The following is a 24,317-nucleotide window of genomic DNA, read 5'->3' on the forward strand; positions in this document are numbered from 1 at the left end:
ACTCCCAGCATAAGACAAATTATCGTTAAATCAACTGCATTTATATTTCACACAATACTTAAACTTATGTATATTTCAGTGGAACCACCACGAATAAATATGCAAGCCAGAGGAATCTCTTGTTCATAATCACACTAGTTTTAAAGGTATTTGAGGGAACAATTTCCCATGCATTTACACAGATATTCCCAAGGGCTTGGTACTAATATTCTAACACTGCTGAGAAAACCTGACATCAATGACAATTTCCCAGATAGCAACATCACTTGCATGACCACAGCAATAAGGATCACCATAAGCCATGTTATCACTATGAAGTCCCAGTCAAGAGCAGACTAATAAGCACTGTCCCCAAAGCAGGGGGCTGGGATGGGGGCTGGAGCCCCCACAGCCTTTACAGTGACCACCATTTTCACTCCTGTTCAGCACAACTCTGTCTTCAGCACAGGACAAAGATTCCCAGATTCAATCCACTCACCAGGAACTGGAACATGCACTGTGCTGACTTATAAACAGGTACTTTAGCACAAACACGGGAACATCACAGAGCAAAGATACATGTGGTGTTGGAGATGACAATGAGCACTTGAACCACAGCGCTAGCAACAGAGCAGCCATCGCTTTGGAAGTCCTCATAGATTTTGGTTCCCTTCCAGTTCTTCAAAGTTAATAGGTTTATTAGGAGGTTCTGCTTTCATTCTCTTCCTTGAAATTATCTTAGGATCACCAATTCACTTTTCTATAAAATAGGTTCACCTGGTTAAAATGAATAAAAAATAAGAAAGTGCTCTGGTGCCACAAAGAGTGGCTACAAGCAAAAGTGACAGCAGCATAAGTAAAATGGAAAGCATATTTCCTCAAAAATACACTGGCCAAAAATTTTATTCCTTCATTCAAGTAAAAATATCTGAGCATACATTAAGAATTAGAAAAATAGAAGAATCCACTAAAAACATTCGAAGTAAATACACTCCCAATCAAAAAAAAACAAAAATAAGTCCTAATTGCAGTATTTACTGATTTTTTTTCTCCATTTCTCCACCTTTCCTTTGGCAGTACCTCTATAAAGAGGTGGAGAAAATTTGGAAGTACTTCATATCATTTAATATCTAGATAAATACAATTTTCTTTTAAGAAAAGTGAAATGTACATTCATCAATTGACTGACATCACTGCAAGTACAACAGTGATTACTCCTCCTCATTAAAACCAGAGCAGGAGCTCCAGAGGTACTTTAGAGGCTCTCCCTTCATGTGGGACCACTTGACCATAACAACCTCAAGCTGAAAAATCTGGAAGCTTTCTAAGTACACATCAGTTGACAAGGGACAAAACAGCTCATCTTGGTTACTACTAAAGCAACATGTTGTTCCATGAGCCCCTGGAAATGTGATGCCTGGTTTCCTATAGACTGTCCTAGATTTTTTAACCCACTTATCGCCAAGCACTCTGACCAGCCAGACGAGTGACATATGGGTCACGATGTTTTCACAGCTCCATGTGTGCCGGCTGCCCAGCCAGTGCAGGATGTGCATGCTCATTGACCAGCTGGCTGATGCCCAACAGAGGCGACTGGGAGCCAAGATGTAGCTGCCTTTTCTCAGCAGGGAGCACTAATCAGGCTGTTCTCTTTTACCCAGCTTCTGATTTTTGTTAAATTTGTAGGAACCTAAATATATTTGAGATATCTCATTCACTTGTTAGAATTTGCAGCCAACAGGTTCAAGAATTATGCTGAACTAAAAGGAATAAAGACAAACACACAGTGTCTGATAGCCAGTGCAGTGCAAACATATGTGTTTCTTTGCTGCTGCAAACCTGGCTGCAAATATACCATCAAGATTCACCACGTACCTCTAGCTAATTTTAACTTTTTTTTCCTCTTGTATATGCTTTGCATTCATTACTCTCCCACACATGCTACCCCATTCTTGTTAAACGTTGCACTGCTACTTTTCTGTCTTGAAACCCTTCTCCCCCTGCTTAGAAGGTATTTCTGTTTCCAGTTCAACCAGACTTGACAAGTAAATAGCAACCAGACAGTGGAAATACATTAAAATACACATTTAATAGAAGTATGGTAATATACTTCACATTTATGTGAAGTAAATGTTCTAAATAGAGGAATTTATACGTACAAGATCTATATGTATGTATTTTCAAACAACGTACAGAGAAATACCCATTAACCATGCCAATAGTTAACAACAAATTCTGCACCTACTTCTGTGTTTGTTATCCTGCCACATCCTGAACCACTCATGTGGCTACAACTCTGTAGCATTCCGCTATTACTTGCGCTGAACAGCACTAACACAGGAATAACCTTGGGCCCAGTTACCACATGTTTTGGGGGGGAAAGTTGTCAGGATTTCAAGTCCAGCATGACAGAGGACAGCATCAACACAGTCTGCCAGTACTGGAAGTTTCTTTATAGCCCTCATCCATCAAGGTGCAGTTTATGTATACTTTTAGAAGTAAACACCCTAGAGTTTAAGGCCATGGTATAAGCCTGTAAAAAACACAATCTCATGTTCATGCTTACTACACAGCAGGTGTTTCCATAATATAAATGTTTTTAATATTTCCAGCAAACGTAGCCAAGCATAAATTTCCAGGATTGTAAAAATAAGGGCGATTCTCTAGAGCTAATAATAAGCAGAATGAGGGCTGACATAGAAAAAATTATTTTCTTATTCAAATATATGGTGTAACTGAATACAACTGCTAGACTGTCTCTTACAACCTCAACAACTGCAACAAAACTAAAAGCGCAGTTTTATAAAAAAATTCATATATATGTGAGATGTTGTAGCAATGGCAGATTTGCATGGTATTGTCTATAGGAATACTATGGCCAAACCACTTTAAAAAGACTGCAGAATGTCTAGATGATTATTTTTCATTACTAGGTCCAAACTGTCTTCAGAACAGGTACTAGTTTTGTACACCCACTGTATAAACGACCCAATTCTCACCTCAGAGGAGGAAGAGAGTACACCTAGCCATTACTTCTGTAAAGCCTGGACTGGGGTTACAATAGTTCCATGAAAACATCAGCTCAGTTCTTGGCTACTAGCAGAAATCCTTTCGGTTATTAAGAACAGAACAGTGAACAAAAGAAAACAACATCATATTGCTGAATAAAAACATGATTTTCCAGACGTTGAGTACAGTTCAGGCTAGTCCCACTATTTCATCAAGTGAAAGATTCAGAGAAGACAACAAGGATGAAGAGAGGTATGGGCCAGCTGGACAGGTTATGATTCATCAGCCTGGGAAAGTGACAGCCTCAGGAGCAGGCAGCAAAAAAAGGGAAAAGACTAAGGAAAGGGTAGAAAATGCTCTTCACAGTTTCTTCTGGTACTGGCGATCAGGTCTAGAAAATGAAGCCATCAGGAGCCAGCTCAGAACCAACATGCACAGCACTTCCTCACACAGCTGATCAAACTAATCTGAACAAGCCATGCCCCGGAGACATTTAAATAGAGCTGGGGGAGCAAACACACGCTTGGAAGGGAGTCTGCCTCATGCTGCTAGACAGACAAAGAACTTTAAGCTCACGAAATCATCCTGGACTGAAAACAGTTGGAGGAGAGGAAGCTACTGAGAAGAAGTAAGGTAAGGGGAAAAGGCAGTGCCTTTTCATTCAGCTGTTTGCATATGGCTTACAGCTACTGTTGGCCCACACAGCTTGAGTTTTCCTAGGTTCATACTCCAAAACTGGCTTGCAGCACAGCAGTAAACTCTCTGCTCATTTCTAACTCAGGTTCAGCCCTGTTGCTTTTGCTAAAGTAGTCAGAAATTGCTAGGAACAGAAAATGTTGCCCTAAAATAGTTACCAAGGCCTGTACTAGCAATGTTCTCTGTGTCTGCAAAAAGTTGTGGCCACAGAGGGAAAAAAACAACTATCTAGCCAGTCTTAAATAAAGTCCAGAAAAATAAACATTTTCCAAGGACCATATTGGGTCAATGTGCTCTCAACTAAAACAGGCTACCCAACCTTCAAAAGATATTTCAGTTTTCAGAAAGTCATAATGATACAATCCACAATCAGACATCAACTATTAACCAGTCTGGCCAGATTTGCCACTTTTCTGTTGCTAAATTGGAGCAACTCTGCTCTAGTCTTGGAAAATGTAAAAAAAGTAGTAAAACAGGGAAGCAGTCCTAGCAACTGTTATTTTGAAGGCACAAAGGATAAAAAAAAAAGTCCAGAAGGTACTACAGCATTTGAATTTGTAACTGATAAAACTGAAATACTCATGCTGCCCACAGCTGCATCAGCAGATCTGCCCCAACAATTTCCAGCCAAAAACCACCACAACACCACTCAGTCACACTTCCCTCTGGTCCAGCTTTATCATTCACTATGAACAAAGACAGGCTGATGTGGAGCAGATTAGCAAGACAATTCTTTACAATACAACTCACATTCATCAAAATTATTTTACTGGTTTCCACAAGAAGTTTTGTACAAACTACATGACCTGTTACAGGAATAGAGTGCAGCTGCTTCATCCTTCCAGCTGTTGATAATTTATTTTCTATTATAAAATTGCATGGAGGTTTCTTTTAGGCAAAATCATAAAGCCACATTCAGCTTGCTGCTGCCCTAAACCCAGCACCATACTCATTCTATATATATTTGATATACAGTCCTCACACACGAGGCAAAAATGTCACCAGACACAGCAGGAAGACCCAGAACAAACATGAGCCAAGAAACCTGTGTCCTAAACTCATAACTTGAAATTACTTAAGCCTTGACAAGCTAGAGAGAACCTTTTGGGAAACATAGAGTGTGCCAGGTGCGGTCAGTGCTTGTATGGGAGGAGTTCCAGGAGTTCCAGTTTTCTGTGCCACCATCTGGGCAAGGCCACTTTTCTGCTACACCATACTCATTACTCACTGTGATGACTATCACAGCAGCTGTGATGTCTGCACAACATCCAAGCCAAGAAAAAAAAGGCTATTATTTCAGTAAATCATTAGAATTTTATCAGCTTTAAAGGATCTATATGACTTTCAAAAATGTATCAGCTGTTAAACTCAAAACTCCTCCAGCAAGTTACAATGCATGCTATGCAGCTGACATCTTTGGAACGCAAAATAAAATTTCACGCTGGAACATTTAATATTCAGTAGAAGAAGATTACTGGTGTGTCTTCCAACAACAATTTCAACTGATGCAGTGGGATAGTCTTTACAGGAAATAAGATCTTGCCTTTGAAATTAGAAGTCAGTTGTGAATATTGCCTTTTGAATGCAGGAGGTTATTTGACTCTTACCAAGACTGACAAGAAAGCCGTGTGTCTGTAGAGAAATACAATATAGTAGGGTGTTGGATTTCAGACTCCACGGCAGGTAAAGTGCAAGTTCACATTGGCCGAGAGAAAAAGAAAAGCTTTTCGTCTTAAAGTTCTCCTAAACCCACAAAAAGCATTTCTACTTCCTAAAGCATTTCTAACACCATCAGTACTATTCTTTCACTGAACAGCATCCACCATGAAACTGATTCATCATGACACATGTGAGTCAGGTTCCCATTACAAAGGCATCATGAATCACTCCTGGGCTCTAGATCATATCCAAAATGCACACACAGCACAGGAAAGATGTTCTTATGCCATGAGCAAAGGAAATACTTTCAGCATGAAGCCACTATTACGTTTCTGTTTTTTAAAAAAGCCAAAAATAAAGAAAAGAGAACCAAGAGAAAATTTCAAATAAGCTCAGCAATTCCGACTCCTGCATCAAAAAACCCGCTAATAATGTCATATGTCTCACTAAAAAACAAAAGGAATCCTCTGCAAGATGGGTAGTCAGCCAGTGAACCTAAATGTGGTGGCTCAGTGACTCCAGCATTTGCTCAAATGAGACCACAGTCCCAGCCAAGCAGTGCCATGGACACTTTTTATTAGTTTCCAAAAGGCGCACTAGAACACTTTCTGTTTCTATTGGATTCATTTAAATATGACAGCACCTCTTCCTGGCTACATTAAGGTAAAAGAAAGTTATTAATATGTTATCAATATACCATTACCATTAAAGTGCAAAACTCTAAGCCTTATGTCGAATACTACCAAATTTTAAAATGCCCACATCCATTGAAAGGACTCAACATTTTCATATGTTATATCATATCTTCAGGTCCACAGTGTTATTTGCTTGTCCTATTAACATATTATGGCTATGCTAGCAGCAAGGAAGACCAACGTTCTGAAGGAAATACTTCCAATGCTCCAAGATCAGATGAAACAAATGCAACAAACAAAACATTATCTTTAGTAAAAAAACAAGCTCTCATTTCATTCCAGGACACGCTACTGCTATCCTAAATTTCTACTGCATTCACCCAGCATAGCAAATTCTTATCTTGCACTGCTCTCCTAGCCTAAGTGCCTAACTACAGGATGAGATGAGTGCTGACACAGAGGAGAAAGCCAAAATGCAGAGGTTGTGCTTGTAGATTCCTGAACATGCTAACGTAGAAACATAAAGGAAAACCACAGCTCTTGCTCACAGTGTTGCAGAGCAGCAACCCAGACCAGCAAATGACATTTTCATCCCTCTAGACTATCTTCCCTTCTAAAACAAGGAAGTCAGCTTGGTGGGGGTATCCCAAACAGTCTCCTCAGTTACTACCCCAAGGTGACCCAGGACTTGGAGGTGTTACCATGACAGGTAGGTAGCTCTGTTTAGACAGGTGTGACAGCAGACTATTGCTTCCCAGGCTGTAGATGCATCTGGACCCTCGCTGCAGGACAGCAGTGCTATGCAATGGAGGGCAACAAGAGTCCATGCAGAAGAGAGGAGCTGGCAGGTACAGTAGTACTGCTATTCCCAGACTAGGAAGGTTGTTGTTTAAGAAGAGAAAGAAGAAGTATGACTCAGAACCTAAATAAAAAACACAGAGAAGTTTGACTGTAGATGAAGTGTAAATCAGAAAAAAGGATTAAAGGATTAAATAAAGGATTTCTTAAACATAAGTTGCTGCTGAAAAGCTAAGTTTGGCAGAAAAGCTGCAAACTACTTTGTGATAGTATTGTTCTCCTCCTTTTAGAATTATTTTTAAAACTACACACTAATGCCAGATAATGTTACACCAAGGGCATCAGGTTTCCTTACAGTGTGCGTGCTCCTCCTTCAAGACATTCTCACTTGGGTTTACCATACTAGGAGGTAACAACAGCTGTCACCCTCATCTGTAGAGCTGGCCAAAAGACTTCTCCCTTTCCAGAGTGTGAAGGGGCAGCTAGCCAGTGCTAAGAGCCTCTCAACTGGATGGGCTTCCCCATCTAAATTTTTAATGTGCAAGGTGCAGCCTGTACAAAGTCAAGGGTTCTGCATCCCAGCTTTCAGAGAGTGCGCACCCATCCCCAGATGCCTCAGACACTTTAGAACAGTTAAAAAACCCTGAAGCAATTAGTAAGACTTTTCCTTATAAACTTCCCAATAACTTCTTCCATTCCTTCAGAATACTTCCTGCCTGTCTGAATCAAAACACAGGGCTGTTGCGGTTTAGAGGATGTTACAGCAGACTTTACCCTAGAGCTTCTCTACCCAGCCCGGTTCAGCGCCTCAGTGCTCTAAACCCTCTGTCCCAGGGCTGGACACTGCGCTCTCACCGGCCGGGGAGCCATAAGGCTAGCTCTGGTCCGTCTGCTTCCACAACCGGCGGTGATAAAGGAGGCGAGGAGGGTCTATGCGTTGTGTCCATGGAAGATGTTTATTCGCATGGTGCAGCAGAGGCCAACGACTTCCCCGAGGCAGAGATGCCTCGAGGGCGAAGGCCTCACATGCTCAGCACATGTGGAGCATAAACACACGTGGAGCATAGACCGCAAGATGGCGGAGGGTAAGGGGTTTTATAGGGAAACAGAGGGGCAGGGACAGCACACAGGCCCAGTGACCTCTGGGTACAGGGGAGGTACAGGGGCGGAGTTAGGAGTACAGGAACCAACAGGGGAAACCCGAGGGAGTGGCCAGGGCCACGTGGGGTTAGGGTACAGGAACCAATAGGGAAAACTGGGGGCGTGGCTAGGACCACATGGAGTAGGGAAGGCAGGACAATAGGTGACAAGTACAGTCGTTAAGAAAGGGGTGTGGGGAACTTGCAGCCATTATCACAATACAGGGCAATGAGACAACCCGTGCTTTTAACACTTCCTCTAAGAATATCACCACCATTTTCTTCTTGGGACCACACAATAAGTCCAAGTGCAAATTTTACTTAACCTCTAAACAATGTATTTTTAAGTCTCTTATTTAATAAGAATTTTCTTCTGGAACTATTGCTAGGAGTTTGGCATATCAAAGCTAGGTTAGGCATTCCATTTTTTCAGGAATAAAAGCAAATATCTCTGTACATGAAACATAGACCAAAAATTGTGCAAACATCCCAGTTCCTATTAGAGTATGGGCGTATCTGAAGGACTACTCTGTTTCCATGAATTTATTGATGAAGGGGCTGCAATGGTTAGGACTGTAGGTCCTTTAGGGTTCTTCTCTCTAATGGGTGAAATAATTGTCCCATCAGTCTATCACTGTGAAACAGAGACAGTAACAGCTGGCATTCTTATGGCTGAGAAAATGTAAGCCATCATTAATGTAGGATATATCCTACAACACAAGATATGGTATTATCCCTAATAATGCTTATGCTCACCAATAAGTAGCTGGTTTATGAGTACCCTGTGTCAGATGTCCCTTGAACCTTGTGTACACAGAATATTCTGGAGTGAAGTCAAATTGTTGATAAGCTCCAACAGTTACTTATCATAGCTATGCACAGAAGGCTATTTTTTTGATGGCATGCAGAGCTGAGAGCTGTCTTTCCTCAGACCCTGCCACAATTTCCTATAGTACCAGAAGTAAAATTTGTCTCTCTTCTTCCAAAGATGACCAAGGGACATGATAGTAGTCTGTATAGGGGAAGCTGTATAGAAAAGGTCTGTTTTTGGTCTCTCATAAATGGTTTCACTTACTACTACTAATTCTCATCAGGAGGCAGAATTTTTCATGTAAAGACTAGTTAAATTTCTGTTTTCAAGCTTCCATGGTATCCTGTGATAACAATAAAAATGCCTTCAAAAAGTGCTTAGACGTTCTTGAAGGGTAAGCTGATCAATGGCTAGTAAAACTTAGCAGTTCCCATGGAACATCTCACCCTGGGATCTCTTCCAGCTGCTGACTGATTCAGACTGGAGAACACAGAAGGGGTGATCTGTAATTCCCTTGCTTTGTCTTTACATGCCTCCTCCAGTCTGCTGCTAGAAATTGCTGGAGAAAGCACAGACGTAAGCCTTTTCATCCCATGACCATTCCCCTATTGGTGTTCAGCCTTCCTTTCAGCATGTTTACTTTTCAGCATCAATAGAAACTTACAGCTGTTCACACCTCTATTTCTAATGGCTACTTAAAGGCTTTTTAAATCTCATTATCCTTTATCCACACAGCATATAAGAGAAACACCCTTTAAGAGTAATTTTAAAGGACTTCAGTGCCTTTAGCGGGAAGAAAAATAACATTAAATTGTTGACTGAGATAACCAGTATTTCCTCACTAATAGTTGTACCAAAAAACACACGTATAACGACTGCATTTAAACTGTATCTGACACTTCTGAAGTAATTCTTTCATCCTGGTAATAAAATAAGGCATGACATCCTCTGGCCTTCTTCCCCATCAGCAACTAAGCACAGCACCTGCACTCTTCAAATACAAAACAACCAAAAACTGCATTGACTGCTTGGCCATGGGTCAGCTGGGAATGATGAACCTAGACTCTAACCCAGGTAGCGAGACAGAGCTGGCTGCCGGTGGCCTGGGTACACTGCGGCAGCTGGGCCTCCAGACAGGAAGCCATGCAACAATTTCACAAGTAGCACTAGGCCACACATCATAACACATGCAACTCAAAATGAACTGGGAAAAAGGGATCCAAAGATGACATGTGCAGGAATAAGTATTTATAACCTCTGTCAAGCAGGGTCACGCTTATGGATAGCAGACACAGTGAAGGGACATAGAGCTGCCTACAAACATCTGTCTGGCACTTCTCTCAGTCCTGACCTTGCTGAATCATGAAAACTGCACTAAAAATAAAAAGTGAACAAAAGTTGAGCTTCTCAGAATGACAATGTTTAACAGTTCTCCCAGGCTGGTCCCCAAAACTTTCCTCCTGTCAGTAACCCTAATTCATCTTTTAGATTCAATCTGATTAAATGGCTGCAAAAGCCAGCCTGATAGGCTACTTCTGAATTACCTTAGTTCCATACCAGAATGGTTTCTAGGTCCTTCATTATGCTGAAATATCTCAGTTGTACTGGAGAACATGTTGATACTCCAGCTGACACCAGACTGGACCATCCTCAGTCTGAACAAATGGTCAAGCATAAGAAAAAGGAAGCATCCACCACATCTAGCTTTTGGAGATTTAAGCAAAGAAAAGGGAAGTGGCTTTTTTCAGACCATACTAAATACTCACCTTACTCAGCCACAAAATGGACAGTCATGGCCTTAGCCACAAAATCATACTTATACAATGCAGATTTCTCCCAGGATTCCTCCTAGCGAAGATCACTATTAATGTAGCTGTGTTAAATATTCTTAACTTTGTAGTTGATAGAAGAAAAAAGCAAAACCCACAAAACACAAAGAGGTGCTTCACATTATCATAAATCAAAGGTCTTTCAGTTATGATTCAGAGAGAGTGTACTGGGAAATGCAATTAATGTTAACATTGAAGGTCAGAACAATGCCACAAACACTTTCATTTTTAAGCAACTACAGGTAAACAAAAATTTCTAATATTATCTGTTATGTATTATATTAACATGTAACATTAAATGTTAGATATCATAGTAAAGGGGTTGGACTGAGTTCACACCATGTAGAGAGTTAAGAAGTATTTTTCCTCTTTCCAAACTACTCTCTCCCTTTACATCCAAAAGTAAACAGACATAAAAGCCAACTGTTAACCAGCTGGTGGTCTATTGCTATTATTCCTACATTAGTTTCCACCTTAAGCCTGTCCAGCAGCTTCATTTCTGTGTCAAACTCTGCTTTGTTACTAGTCAGCAATACTGTTCTTTTAATGATTAACTGAATAAATTAGCACCAGAGTCGCAGCTAAACATTGTGGAACAAGATACTATCATAATGGCTATATTTTAAACTCTGAGAGTAAACAGTTACTCGCAGCTGTGGTGAACAATGGTTAAGAGATAAAAGTGGATGCAGTGCTTTCCATTTAAATTAAAAAAGAACAAAACCCAAACTTAAGAAGCTTTCAACAGCTTTGCTACTTGAAAATAAATCTTCCAGGGAAGAGGCAGCAAGAGATTAAAGCATACCTAAAAATCCACATAACAACTCTAAGGATAATAATCTGCTAATATACACTCCAGTGTTTTAAGGGTACCTTGATACACGCATTCATTGACTTAAGATTCCAAACAAGACCAGCTTGCGCCAGAACAAGACTCACCAAGCAGCTTTTGTAAACAGAATAAATATACCTGGCTATCTAATATGAAACCTTTGATAAACTATTACAAAAGCAAAAAAAAAAAAAAGGCAATGCAGCTTTGCAAATCTGTTAAAGTAACTGTATTCATCAATAAGGTATTTACTGATGACCTACATTTCCTTGTGTCCATCCTGTAAAATACAACCAGAGTCCCTGATTCCTAGGTGTCAGGATAATGCAGTTTAAAAAAAACATTAATTACTCCACAGGAAGGAGACTTTTCTTGGACATCTTCTCTTTCTTTCAAGCATGGAGAGCTGGAAGCTGAAGTTGCAACTAGAATTCTGTCACTCAGTTTAGCCCCATATACATCCCAGGTAGCTTTCCACAGATGGGCTGGATGCTTAAACTATCCAGCAGAAGTTACCACTTGGCAGCCAACTCCTGCCTTCACATTCTGCCACAGTCTGGGAGTGCACCACGGTGCATGCTTCCCAGCTCCTCCCCAGCCTCCTTGGGCTCCAAAACATGCTGCTGAGAGTACACCGTCTGGCAGTAATATTCAGCCTAAGTGAGACAGTTTGGCAGCTAGAGACACTAAATGCTAATTTAATGCCTTTTTCTCTCCTCTTCATGAATAGCTTCGAGATGCTGCACCTTCTCTCCTTGCCAATTCTTGTTTCACTGGAGCAAAAAGGTGGCAGCCTCTCTCTGAACTGGGTATCATTGCTGCATACTCAGCTGTATCATTTGGTATGCATCACACAGTGTTCTGTGATCTGGCAAGAGTCCTGAGTGCAAGCTAATTTACACCTTCAATATAATAGCTTTTGTGTCTTCTGCAATGCTGGAATATATTACATGCAGCTGAAACAGAAGTCCAGCAAGTCACTGTCTGCCATCACCTTGTAAAAAGAACAAAAAACAGCAAAGAGAAAGAGCCCATTCACATTTTTACATAGCTAGGTTTTTTTTCCAGTCCTTCCTGAGCCCATGACAGTCTTCTCTGCTGTTAACTACTTCTCTCCTTCATACCCCTGGAAGCAATCCAGGAAAGGGTACAAATACCAAAGATGCAAGAGATGCAACATTGCAATTACAGAAAAATGTTTCTGAGTATTAAAATGTCTTCCCTGTTTAGAAAGAGTTTACAGTTGCCCTACCAAAAGAAAAATCCATCTTAAGTTCTGCCACTCCAGAGACACAAAGTACATAAAGAGTGGGATTTAAAGAGCCTAGTGTTGAAATCTTCAAATCAACCCTTACAGCTCAAACCCTTTTTTCCAAGTCACAGGGACAGCAGCGGGGGAAAAAAGGCCAATTCTCACTTTTCCTCTTCCTCCACCTTAAAAAATGTTGCAATACATTTCTCAAACCTAAGTCCTACGCCTCAAACCACACAACTGTCTCACTCTGCTTCTTGGACACACCTTAAGGTTTACATAACTGTGTGTGCCAACTGCACACAGAAATGTACCACTTAAGGGCACCAAGATTATCATTTCACTATTAAGCCACTCTGCTGTATGCACCGTTTACTACAAGTATACTTAGCCCAGCACATGAAGGGGTCAGTATAGCAGAGGGAAGAGCAACCAGGACAGCAGGACCACCTCACTCAGACACAGTGCTGGCTTGTGTAAGGCTATTGTGACCGTGAACCTGAGGTGTTTGTGTGCAAACTTCACCTCATATAATTTGACTTCTTTTAGGGATTTATTAAAACTTTCTCAATATGCCTGGGGAGAGTTCAAAGGTGAAAATGCAACTGAAGCCAGAAAATGTGACTGCAGCCAGCCTATGAGAGACTTCAAGTGTGCCTGGGTCTTGTGCTCAGGTCTACAAGAAGCATGACATGAGGTGGAAATGAGCCATACAAGGCCAGAGAAGCAGATGGGCAAATTGAGGGTGAGCAGCAGTTTGAGAGTAAGCAGGGCTGATGCTGGGATGGTTAGTGGTCACTAGAGACAGTCCAAGCTGAGCACCCAGGCTATGTCCTGGGCCCACCTGCCTTTCCCTGCCTCACCCCACCCTGCACAGGAATGCCTCAGCACTAGCTCATTACTGATTCAAAGGATCAGGATGATTTTACAGTTGCTTAGGCAGATTTGCCCTTTGTAGCACAAACACAGCACTAAGACATCTGTGGGATCACAGCCAGCTTCAGGATATGGGGGAGTGCCTTTGCACCACTAAGCAGTGGAAATTAAAAAGGAAGAGAAACACTACCTCCAGTGTCTCCATCACTCCAACTCCCCACCCACACAGCAGACTACCTGGGCTTAGTAACTCAAGTTACTGGGTTTTAAGAGCAACAGGCATGCTTCTTCCTGCAAAGGGAACATCCTGCCTCCTCTTGGTTTCCAGGGTCCCACCTTGCTTTATTTGTTCTGAATGGCACAGGCAAGGCATACTGACTGCAATTTTTACAAACTGAATTCTACTGAGAACTCTCTATACCATGACAAACTTCTAACAATGTGCTCATATAAACCCATTCCCAAACAGTAAACAGTTCTTTACCATATTCAGCTCCATCAGCCACCTCTGTCTTGAAAAAAACTGGCAGCCCCTTCAACAGCACAGCCAGTTTCCACAAGAAGTTTGACCCCACTGGGCTAGCTATTCATTTCTGCAAACTCACACAGATCAAACCTAGTGTAGCCAAGGACAAGCACGCATAGTTGCACAGCAACGCTGAAGAAAGATCAGCCAAATTCACAGGGCTGGGGGTTCCTAACTTTGTTAAAGAACCTTAATTTTTTCATGCCATATTGTCAGGCACTGATATATTGCTTAAGTGATAGTGCTTAAATAACAACAACATGAAATTAATAGTTTTACCCTTAAGATTGAACACAGAAAAATACAGTATGTAGATTCAGTTCTCCAGCTGACAGTAGTAAGTTACTTATCCAGCTCTTTGAACCCAAGAGGAGAGCTGCCATTAATTAAAATATATCTCCACTTACTGGATTCTACTAGAGGTCTATATCTACCAGGACTGCCACTGACAGCTGGCTTTGGACAGGTCATCTGTAATATTCCTGGAAGATTTTCAATCATTTCCTGGTAAATACACTCTCCCTATGGACTGTGTAGGGAGATACCACATCTTTACAGGAAGCCTAGCTATGCTGTCATGCTCCTTTTTTAATAATGGAAAAGCACATAATTGCCAAATAGAAAAATATGTGGTAATGAATGATCTCAAAGAAAACAACCCTTCTCTATTTTTTCTTTTTCTTTTAAATGGTGATATTTTAGATACCATCCCTGATTAAAAAGTGATTCCCTAACTTTCCTATTGTTATTAAAGCTTACACTAGTCTTAAGATTCCTTCTACTTAGCATTCATTACACATTTTGTCAGTTTTGTTTGCTAAGTAGGTTGGTAGCTAGACTAAGTGCCAGATAGTGACCAAGAAAGATAATCTAATGGTCCCCTTTGGGTTTTATGCTTAAAAAATGGAAAATAAAAACATTAAAAGTCACTGGACGGAACTGGCTGAAATTTCACAACACAACTCTTCCAGCCTAAAAGACCTTCAAAAGATTTCAGTATTTGGCTCCAGAGTTACATCTTTGTTTACAGCACAGACATCCTGGGATTCTCCTCTGGAACCCTATGTGAGTCCAGGTGCTGGTATGTGGGACAAGACAGAGCCTGCCAGTGGTTAAGCCTGAAAGGCAAGAGTGAGCTTGAATGTGTCTGTCTTGGAGTCAGCTCCAACCTGCTCCAAAGCCCTGTGAGTGTGGTATACACAGCTCCTGTTTCCATGACTCCATGCTTCACCCACTGTTCCTGGATAAGCTCTCTGAGCAACACAAGGGGAGGAGGAGGGACACATGGATGGCACATCCAATCTAGATACAGATGAGGAGGAAGATGAAGAGGTGCTGCAAAACCAATAAGATGTCTGTGCTTCAGTCAGAGCTGGTAAGTAGTTCTAAAACTGTGCTCTGGGAACGACCTACGGTTCAGATTGTCAGTGGTGGTGGAGTAGAATAAAAGCAAAGCTAGGAAAAAAATCAGGCATTTCCATAAAAGTAGGAAAGGGCAACATGTTATCAAAAATGTAAAAGGGTAGCCTTGGGTAATCAGGCAATACAGGTATTTCTAAGTTTTCTTTCACAGCATCAGGAAAGGGGCTGGAGTTCCCAAGCTGACTGTACTCCACAAATCAGAACAACCCCAAAGACACTGGGGAGGCCATGGTGTTTACAAACTCCATGTTGTACTCCCAAATCTACAGTGATGCTCCTGAATGGTCAATGATACCCCGAAATGGCCAAGAATCTGGCCCATAAAAATCAGCAGGGAAAGCTGTCATGCATGGCAATCCAAGAAACCACTAAAGACATTACTGTGTAACTCACCCAAATACCAAAGGAAAATGTTTCCTAAAAATTAAACAGGGGAACCTTTCTTAAGAAATACATACATGCAGCATCTCCTGCCCTGCCCCAGAGGACACACTTCTCCCTGAGATATGTGTAACTTCAAGTTAGCCAAATCTCTAATTAATCTGCTGCACACAATTTATCAACTCTGGTGTTTTTCGAGGCATAACATTATTGGGAGTTAACAGCAAGGGTGTCCAAGTTTCATTACACTTAGAGTTCAGTATTGCTGGCCCCAAATTTTTATAGTCTTGTGTTGCTGCTCCTCCTGTCTTCCAAGAGCTTTGCTCTCCAACAGTCCTGGCTTAACAAACAGCCCTTCCTCTCTGCCTAATGTGTCACAGTGGAGCTTAGATTATCCATTCTTTATCTTTTTCTGAGGTGCAACTTCCTTCCTGAAAAAACACTCTGTTTAGACAAAAATAAACCCACCTTATTCACATAATAAAGGCTGTTAGAGATTAATATACATTTCACGATGCAGATTGTTGGATTCTTGCAATATAAGCCACTTCTCTGAGTCTTCTGTGGTAAATCCATATGTGGGATGTGCAGTACAACAGACTCATTGTAATCACACAACTTTGGCCTTGTGTTGGAAAAAAATGAAGAGAGCTTCCAGAATTGCAGAAAGATCAAAGGTTGAAGCTAAGCATTAATGACCTAATAGGCAGAGGTCTAAAAGTCAACAAACCCCCTAACCCCTGAGCACAGCTCCTAGTTCACTTGCTGTTCTTTTCAGTACTGCAGCTTCTTTGTTTCTTCTCAGTTCTCATTCCACATTTTTGTAGCAGATTACAAATTCCCTTATTTTCTTGAAGAGTAAAAAGTAGGATCCAAGAGCTTTATTTCTTCTCATTTGTTGCTCTTTGTAGTCATGCAGTGACTTCATGTGAGGCTTCCAAAATAAAATGTGGAACTGGTTTTACAGATGACAGCTGTGGTTGATGGACACTACTACCAGCACCTTAGTCAGCCTTGAAAGCAAGCCTATTGATTGCTGGGTCCTGCTTATCAGTTTCAACAGTTGTTACTGTCAGTAACAAAAATAAAAAAAACCAACAAAGTCTTAGCAGCTAAAAAAAGAAACCAATGTCCCCAGAAATCTCCTAAGCAGTTAAAGTGAAGTGCTCATAGAACACATAACTAAATATATACACTACCACTCTCTATTTTTAAGTTGTACAGGAAATAGGAAGCTATTATTTTCTGCTGCACATCTTTCTCTGTAATACTAATATGTTAGTGTTCCTTGCCTAATATAAAAGGTGTTAATGCTCACTGATTATAAGAACTGTGGGGGTCTTACCTGAAAATAAAGTTGTCACAGTCTCTAGTTGTTCTCTGGGCAGCACTAGAGTGTTTGAACAACTTGTAAGTTTCCTTAATGCTCCAGACTATCGTGCAAAACAGACACCTGATCTTCCAGACAAAAAAAAGTGGTTTGGAGAAATTACTGCTTTAAGTTTTTATAGCTGAAATAATGAATTATTTTATTGTTGGCTTTAAGGCAAGACACTGTTTTGCCTATGCAGACACATATTGTAATGTCTGATTCCATTGCAATAACTACAGTGTATTTGAAGTAAATGCCATTAATGGGCACAAGAAAAAGCAAAAAAGTGCTATACATCTATAGAATAGAGAAGAAACTACTTAGTTTTTAAAAATAGAATTAAAATATTTGTTAAAACTGTCCCCCTACAATCATGATCAAGCACATTTCAGAGGTAAAAATCCAGGTAATCTGGAAACCGCTTGAAAGTACCAAGTAACAAGGATAAAACTACTTTATTAGCTCTCAGATAGCTAAGAAAAAACAAGTTTAGAAAATTTTTACTGATTGTGACTGGTGCTCAGTCAAAACTGGCAGTAATTAAATACAGCAAGTATTAGGGAAAATACTCAGGCTCAACAACTTAAATAATATTACACCAAGAAACACAAGAAGTAAGTTAAAGACTAAGCCATCCACTCACACACACAGTCTCTTTGATGACTCAGCCAGTACTTAGCACTTCATTTACGGTAAGCAGCATATAATCTTGATGTATAATGGCATAGCCTGTTATTTCTCTAAGTCTTCTCCTCTCGCAAGTTTTACACAACCATGAAGCAGTGCTGTGGAGGGCATGCTAGCAGCAATACAAAGATCTCACTGATATGAAAGGCAAAGCCTTTGTTATAAGCTGGATGGTTAGACTGCCAAGTAATGCTGTTTACTAATGCTGTGCATTACTAAACACAGTTCCCCTGTGCGTGATGTTTAATGCTAATACTGTGTTTGATGGAGCAATATGTAATAATAATAGAGAATATTTTAATGAAGTAATCCATAAATTGATAGGTATGCTCTATCCTAAGAATGATATGTAATGAGTAATTTCTCCCAAAATGCAATTCCCAGTTTACGATATGCAATGATAGAGCTATGAAACAAGCAGAACTGCTAGAACCTACCAAATCAAAACAATTTGCAAATCAGGTGGGGTCCAGAACTTTGCTTGGCAATACACTGGTAGAGATCATACTAGAGATCTGTGACAGAGCATTGCTCTTGTTTTAATTTTCCTGTACTTCCGAAGAAGTCACGGCATTATAAAGCTACTGGAGATCAGCCATGAATCATAGGAGAGTTTGGTGGAAAGGGATCTCAAACACCATCTAGTTCCAACCCCTCTGCTATGGGCAGGGACACCTTCCCCTAGAGCAGTTGTCTTCACCTCCTTTCACCCATCCTTAATGTCCCCACAGTGCACAAAACCCACTGGCTTTGCTACCCTTGTCCCCACAGGCCCAGTGCCCTCCCAGGGTGGACACTGGAGCAGTGGGGCCCCATTGAATAGCAGGGATCATGGTGCAGAGCCATCCTCTGCACCTGTTTTGGCTGGATGGCAGTCCCCTCCCTGCTCCGGCCCCCTCTACACATTCACTCAGGACCAGAGGCAGCAGGACAGGGAAATGAGCCCTAGTAGCATGGGGCACCAGCACCTACAGTTGTACCAAGCTCACATATCCCCTACTCAAATTCCAGAACTGGTTTAGCACCAAAAAATGCTTTTTGCCCAAAATTGTGCTGCAAATGACGCAGAGACATACTAAGAAATCCACTTAACTTCACAATTTCTGTATCCAATAGATCATATAAGAGAAGAAGCTGTAGACCTTTATGCTCTGTGGAGGATGATTTTCCAAAGTCTTATTCTCACAGATGTGATACCAGAACTTTGGAAACATCCCAAGAAATTAAAAGTTTTTCCAGCTCAGGTGAAGTACTAATTCAGGAAACAAGCAATGAGATGGAGATATTTAAGGTAACATTTATAAATCTACAGTGCAGCCAACTGGGCACATTTAGAAAGCACTAATGCATTAATCATCTTGTTACAATAATGGTGTTTGTTCAACAGATACTGCCATGCTCCAGTGAAACACAACATTTGGCAGTGGCACGGTTTTGAAATTTCAATTTCATGCAAAAGAAAGTTCAGGCATTGCTTTTCTTCAGGCAAGAGTGGAAATACCTGATGCAAGTAGGGAATTGCCCAGGGATACCTCTCTTCATGAACGTTATGTGCATATTAAGTCCAAACACTACCTTCAGAAAAACCTCCTGAAGGAACTGCATTAAATCTATAAGCAGGTTGCTGTTCCCTCTGGAGGTTCTGTAGAAGACTGCCAGAGATTTTCTGATATTACCCTTAAGTACAGCTTAAAGCTACTTGACAAAATTGTTAAAAGTATTTTTCACATTTTTCATGAAGATTGTTGTGGTTTATACTGACTCCAGTTTCAATTATCCATTTTCAATAGTGCATACTAGAAGGGAGTAAGGACGCAAGAGCATAACCATTTTTATTGCAAAAGATATTTTTCTGCCAGCTTTCATAAGTATATAGCTGTATTTTTCACCTTCAAATACCACCACCAGGGAGAAAGACTACGTTTTCTGAATCTCCTGTTAAAATTGCCAATGCAAACCCCACATTTGTGTATGTGGATGATCCATTGCTATATAACACTGTGCAATTAAGTAACAGATATGTTGTACATTTGTTTTTAAATGTGGTTTTAAATATAACTGTGTCCTTGACAACTTCCATGAGAATCTGGCCCACCCTTACAGTAAAAAAAAAAAAAGAGAGAAAAAAAGGTATCAGAAAGAATGGATACAGCAACAAGAATTAAAGATTAACTACAATTCAAGAGATTATTCATCACTGACTTCCTGGTTTAACAACAGATATTAGACTTGTGTCAAAAACAGCACATCAACTCCATCAGGTGAGCTGCTGTCAAAAAAAAAAAAAAGTGCATGAGAGGCAACAAGAAAACAGCTAGTTGTCAGGCATGTCACCAGAAAAAAGAAAGGCCAAATTTATTTACCTACCTATAATACACTTAAATAACTTCTGGGCAGCAGATGACACGAGTAAGGCAGAAAAGGCAGAAGCTGACAGAGCAGTTTTGCTATCAATTCACCAAGTCTTCAATGGTAATATGTTTGTTGAAGCTTAGTATCTCTTTGAAGAACTGCTAGTTTCAATGCAAGGTTGTTATTATATATCTGCAGAACTCTAAGAACCTTAACTAGCTAACTAGTTCATGCAAATCAGGGATCAACAAAAATACTTTTTAAAGGCAGATACTCTCACAAACTCTTTACTTATGTCTACCCAGTTCTCCCCAAAACAGTGAGGACACTTTTAGAATTCAAAAGTATTCAATGTCTTCTTCACACATAACAAAAAAGTTCAATAACAGAGAAGTAAGATCTAGTTCAACTTAGTAGCAACCCTCTGGACTTTAAAACACATTATTTCCCTACCTCATTTGAGAGGTGACAGTACTCTCTTCTCCCCTCCCCAGCGTCCCAACTATTGATATAATAACAGAATCCAACATGCACAGGTATGTTAGGTAAGTACCAACTGGCAGCCACAGCTAGCTATCAGTTAGAGGAATGCTTCCTTTCATACCTATTTTGCTATTCCAGAGTTTGCCAGAGGAGGTCTGGTTTCATCAATGGATGAATGAAAGGTGAAAGACAGAATTTCCTTCTCAGACCCCTAGGGGGCTGGAGTCTGCCTGCCAACACAGCTGTGTTGTCACAAACCTAGTGGAAATGTGCCATCTCCTGGGAGAAAACCTTTTTCCCTGACAATGTGCCTATGAACGCACCTTTAGATCTGTGTCTGCTCCTGTGTTTTTGTAAAGACTGGACCAGCTTAACATGAAGGCAAATCACCTGGACAAGCAATGTTCCTCACACAGTTTTTCTTTCCCAAAGTCAGGCTGGCTGAGGACATCGCACACATTTCCTCAGGTCAGAGACAGCAATATCCAAATCCCCATTACCACAGCAAGCTCGGAGCCACTATATTCTAACCAGAGCACCATTGCATTTCTGTGCCAGACAAACACACACAAAGCTGAAAGAGTTATGCCATCATTGCCATACTGTAGGTAGAGGACCTGAGACTACATTTCTTATTGCTGCCTTCTCCTAGCCATTTATAGGGACATATGTAGAAAATGAGATGGGGAATGTAATCTGAACCCGCCTAGGGACGTACTCCATCTCCTGCCTTATTCCTGCCAGGGAATGAGAAAATGAGAGAATCCATAACCTCTGGGCAGCTAGCTCTCTCTTTAAAAAGTTGCATTAATTATTCCCCCTTCCAGGAAGGTAGGTGGATACAGGGAAGAAAAAGGAAGGCAGCAACCAAGGGGACACAAAGAGTGTTAATAAGCATGCATGCAACCCTTATATAGAACAGTTTATGTCTGAAGCGCAATTATTCCTCCAATATGTGCTGTCTCACATTGTCCAAGAGCAACACAGCTCTTCAATCAGACCATAAAAATCCCCTGCTTGTAAGGCAGCCTTTTCCTGTGCTGCAGTGCACTCAGTAATGCGGTTCACTCTTCCAAGCACTAAGATCCATACAAGATTCTCGATTGTTAGCAGTGCAGGCTCCTTAAAAAACCTGACCACTCAAAGCTTAACAGCCCAGCTGCCATGCATCAATTCCCACCTCACAGGTAGCTTGCACATTCTGTATTGCAACTGCAACTTTTAGTTCCAACTAAAAGCACTGTGAAAGTTTCGTCTACTCGGTGATCAGCTTTCATCACTGGAACCCTTCACATCAGTCAATGCAAGAGTTGAAAGACTAGATCCAAGTCAGGATTTGCAGTCTCTGGACACCTAAGAGTCCCACTGCTTTTAACAGTGCTAACAACTCCATCAGAGATTTTCTTTCATGAAAATCTACCTCTGATGTCAATAAGACAGCTGACTAAGCAGGCAGCAGTAGCAGTTGTATGAATCTGGTCCAGCAGGAATCTTGCATATACTAAAGCAGATGATAGCATATGCCTCCTTTATAAAAATCCTTTCACACTGGCCATGAAAACCACAGATACAATAGAGCTAACTTATATTTCCACATAAAAAACCCAGAAGGTATAGCATTGCTGGAAAAGAGAAAGCATTTGTCTCTCCCCAAGTTCTTTCAATAATAAACACATTGTATTGGATTTGTATGGCCTGGTTTTTGGTAGTGGGGAGCTACAGAGGTGGCTTATGAGAAGCTGCTAGAAGCTTCCACCATGTCTGACAGAGCTAATCCCTGATGGATCCAAAGATGGACATGCCACTGGCCAAGGCTGGGCCAATTAGAAATTGTGGTAACGCCACTGTGATAACATATTTTAAAAAGAATCAAAACAAAAGTTTTGGCACAGTTTTAATTGTGACTAGAAAAGAGCCGAGTGAGAACATGTGAGAAGAACAACATGCAGACACCAAGGTCAGTGAAGGGGGGGAGGAGGTGCTTCAGGCACCAGAGTCGAGATTCCTCTGCAGACCATGGCAAAGACCATGGTGAAGCAGCTGTGCTCCTGCAGCCATGGAGGTCCATGGGGATGTAGAGATCCACCTGCAGCCCCTGAAGGAGACCTATGCCAGAGCAGGTGGATGCCTAGAAGAGGCTGTGAGCCCATGGGAGATCCATGGAGAGAGGGGCACTGCTCCCAGGCTTGAGCAGCCTGTCCTTGGAGGACTGCACCCTGTGAAAGAGCAACCCACATTGCAGCAGTTTGAGGGGGAGAGTTGCCTATGGGATGGACTCGTTGCAACAGTTTGCAGGGAGCTGTTGCCCATGAGATCGACTCACATTGGAGAAGTTCATGGAGAACTGTCTCTCATGGGACGGACCCCCCGGTGCAGCAGGGGAAGGATTCCTCTCCCTGAGCAGCAGGAGAAGCCTCAGATGACGAACTGACCATAACCCCTATTCCCTGCCTCCTTGCACTGCTGGGGTAGGAGGTAGAGCTGGAAGGAGAGAGGGGTGGGGGGAAGGTGTTTTTAAGTGCTTGTTTCACTTCTCATTATCCTGCCCTGATTTTGTTAGTAATGAATTCACTTCATATCTCTAAGTTGAGCCCATTTTGCCCACGATGGCATTTGATGAGCAACCATTTCTGGTCCTCATCACAACCCATGAACCCTTCATTGAATTTTTTCTCCTCTGTCCAGCTGCAGAGGGCAGTGAGTGAGTGGCCTTTGTGGGTGCCTGGCATCAGGCCAGCATCAACCCACAACACATATACACAGTCATACAGATTTGGGCTGCTTGTCCTCATGGACAAGAATAGACTTAGCTTACATGCTAACTCAGTGCTGTACTCCAAGCTGACTTCTAAGAGCAGTTCTTAAGAAAGGAACTTCAGAATTACCAACTCCCAAGGAAGCACCTCTAGGTGAAATGCCAGTCATCTGTTCTTTGCAACGTAATTACTGTAATTATTTAAACAAATTTGGTCTATAAAGCTATTTAGATAAACAAGACTGCAGAATACTGCTGGTATTGCATCATTCAATTCAGTAAGAAAATGCAAGTATGCCACTGATACAAAAATGTAATTCACAGCTCCTGCACTGTAGAAGGGACAAACAAAAGCAGTGAGTTTTGCTTGGGAAAGAAGAATTTGCTCTTCAGGCTCTCACAGAAGTCTGAATAGCCCCATGCATGTAAAAAATACCATTTTGAATATGTCTGTCTCTACCCAGCGTACAAAGCCTCACTGCATGGATTTCAGGCACAACAGGCTACCCAATATGGCATTGCTTCACACCTCAAATACTAACTCCATAACACACATTGTGACTTTCAGAGGTGCTGAAAATCTAAAGCAACTGGATATAGTTAGTGCGGCTATAAAGAATTCCTAAGGAAAGCATCACTGCCATAGCCCACACAAAACAGCACAGCCTTACTAAAACATGCAGTCCCAGTCCTAACACAGAGCTCCTTGTGCTTTACGCTGTTTAGAGAATTATAGAATGGTTTGGGTTAGAAGGGACTTTAAAGATGACCTAGTCCCAACTCCCCTACTGAGGACAGGGACACCTTCCACTAGACTAGGCTGT

The 24,317-nt window shown here is 41.3% G+C and overlaps 1 protein-coding gene across 1 annotated transcript in view; it reads right to left on the bottom strand.

Annotated features, from left to right (window-relative positions):
- Positions 1–24,317, bottom strand: part of ITGA6 (integrin subunit alpha 6) — a 122,256-nt gene that overhangs the window by 96,997 nt on the left and 942 nt on the right. The gene's annotated exons all lie outside the window — the stretch shown is intronic.

Source organism: Lichenostomus cassidix, chromosome 7 (assembly GCF_008360975.1).
Source record: "Lichenostomus cassidix isolate B80296 chromosome 7, HeHo_3.0, whole genome shotgun sequence".
In the NCBI taxonomy this organism is placed as follows: domain Eukaryota; kingdom Metazoa; phylum Chordata; class Aves; order Passeriformes; family Meliphagidae; genus Lichenostomus; species Lichenostomus cassidix.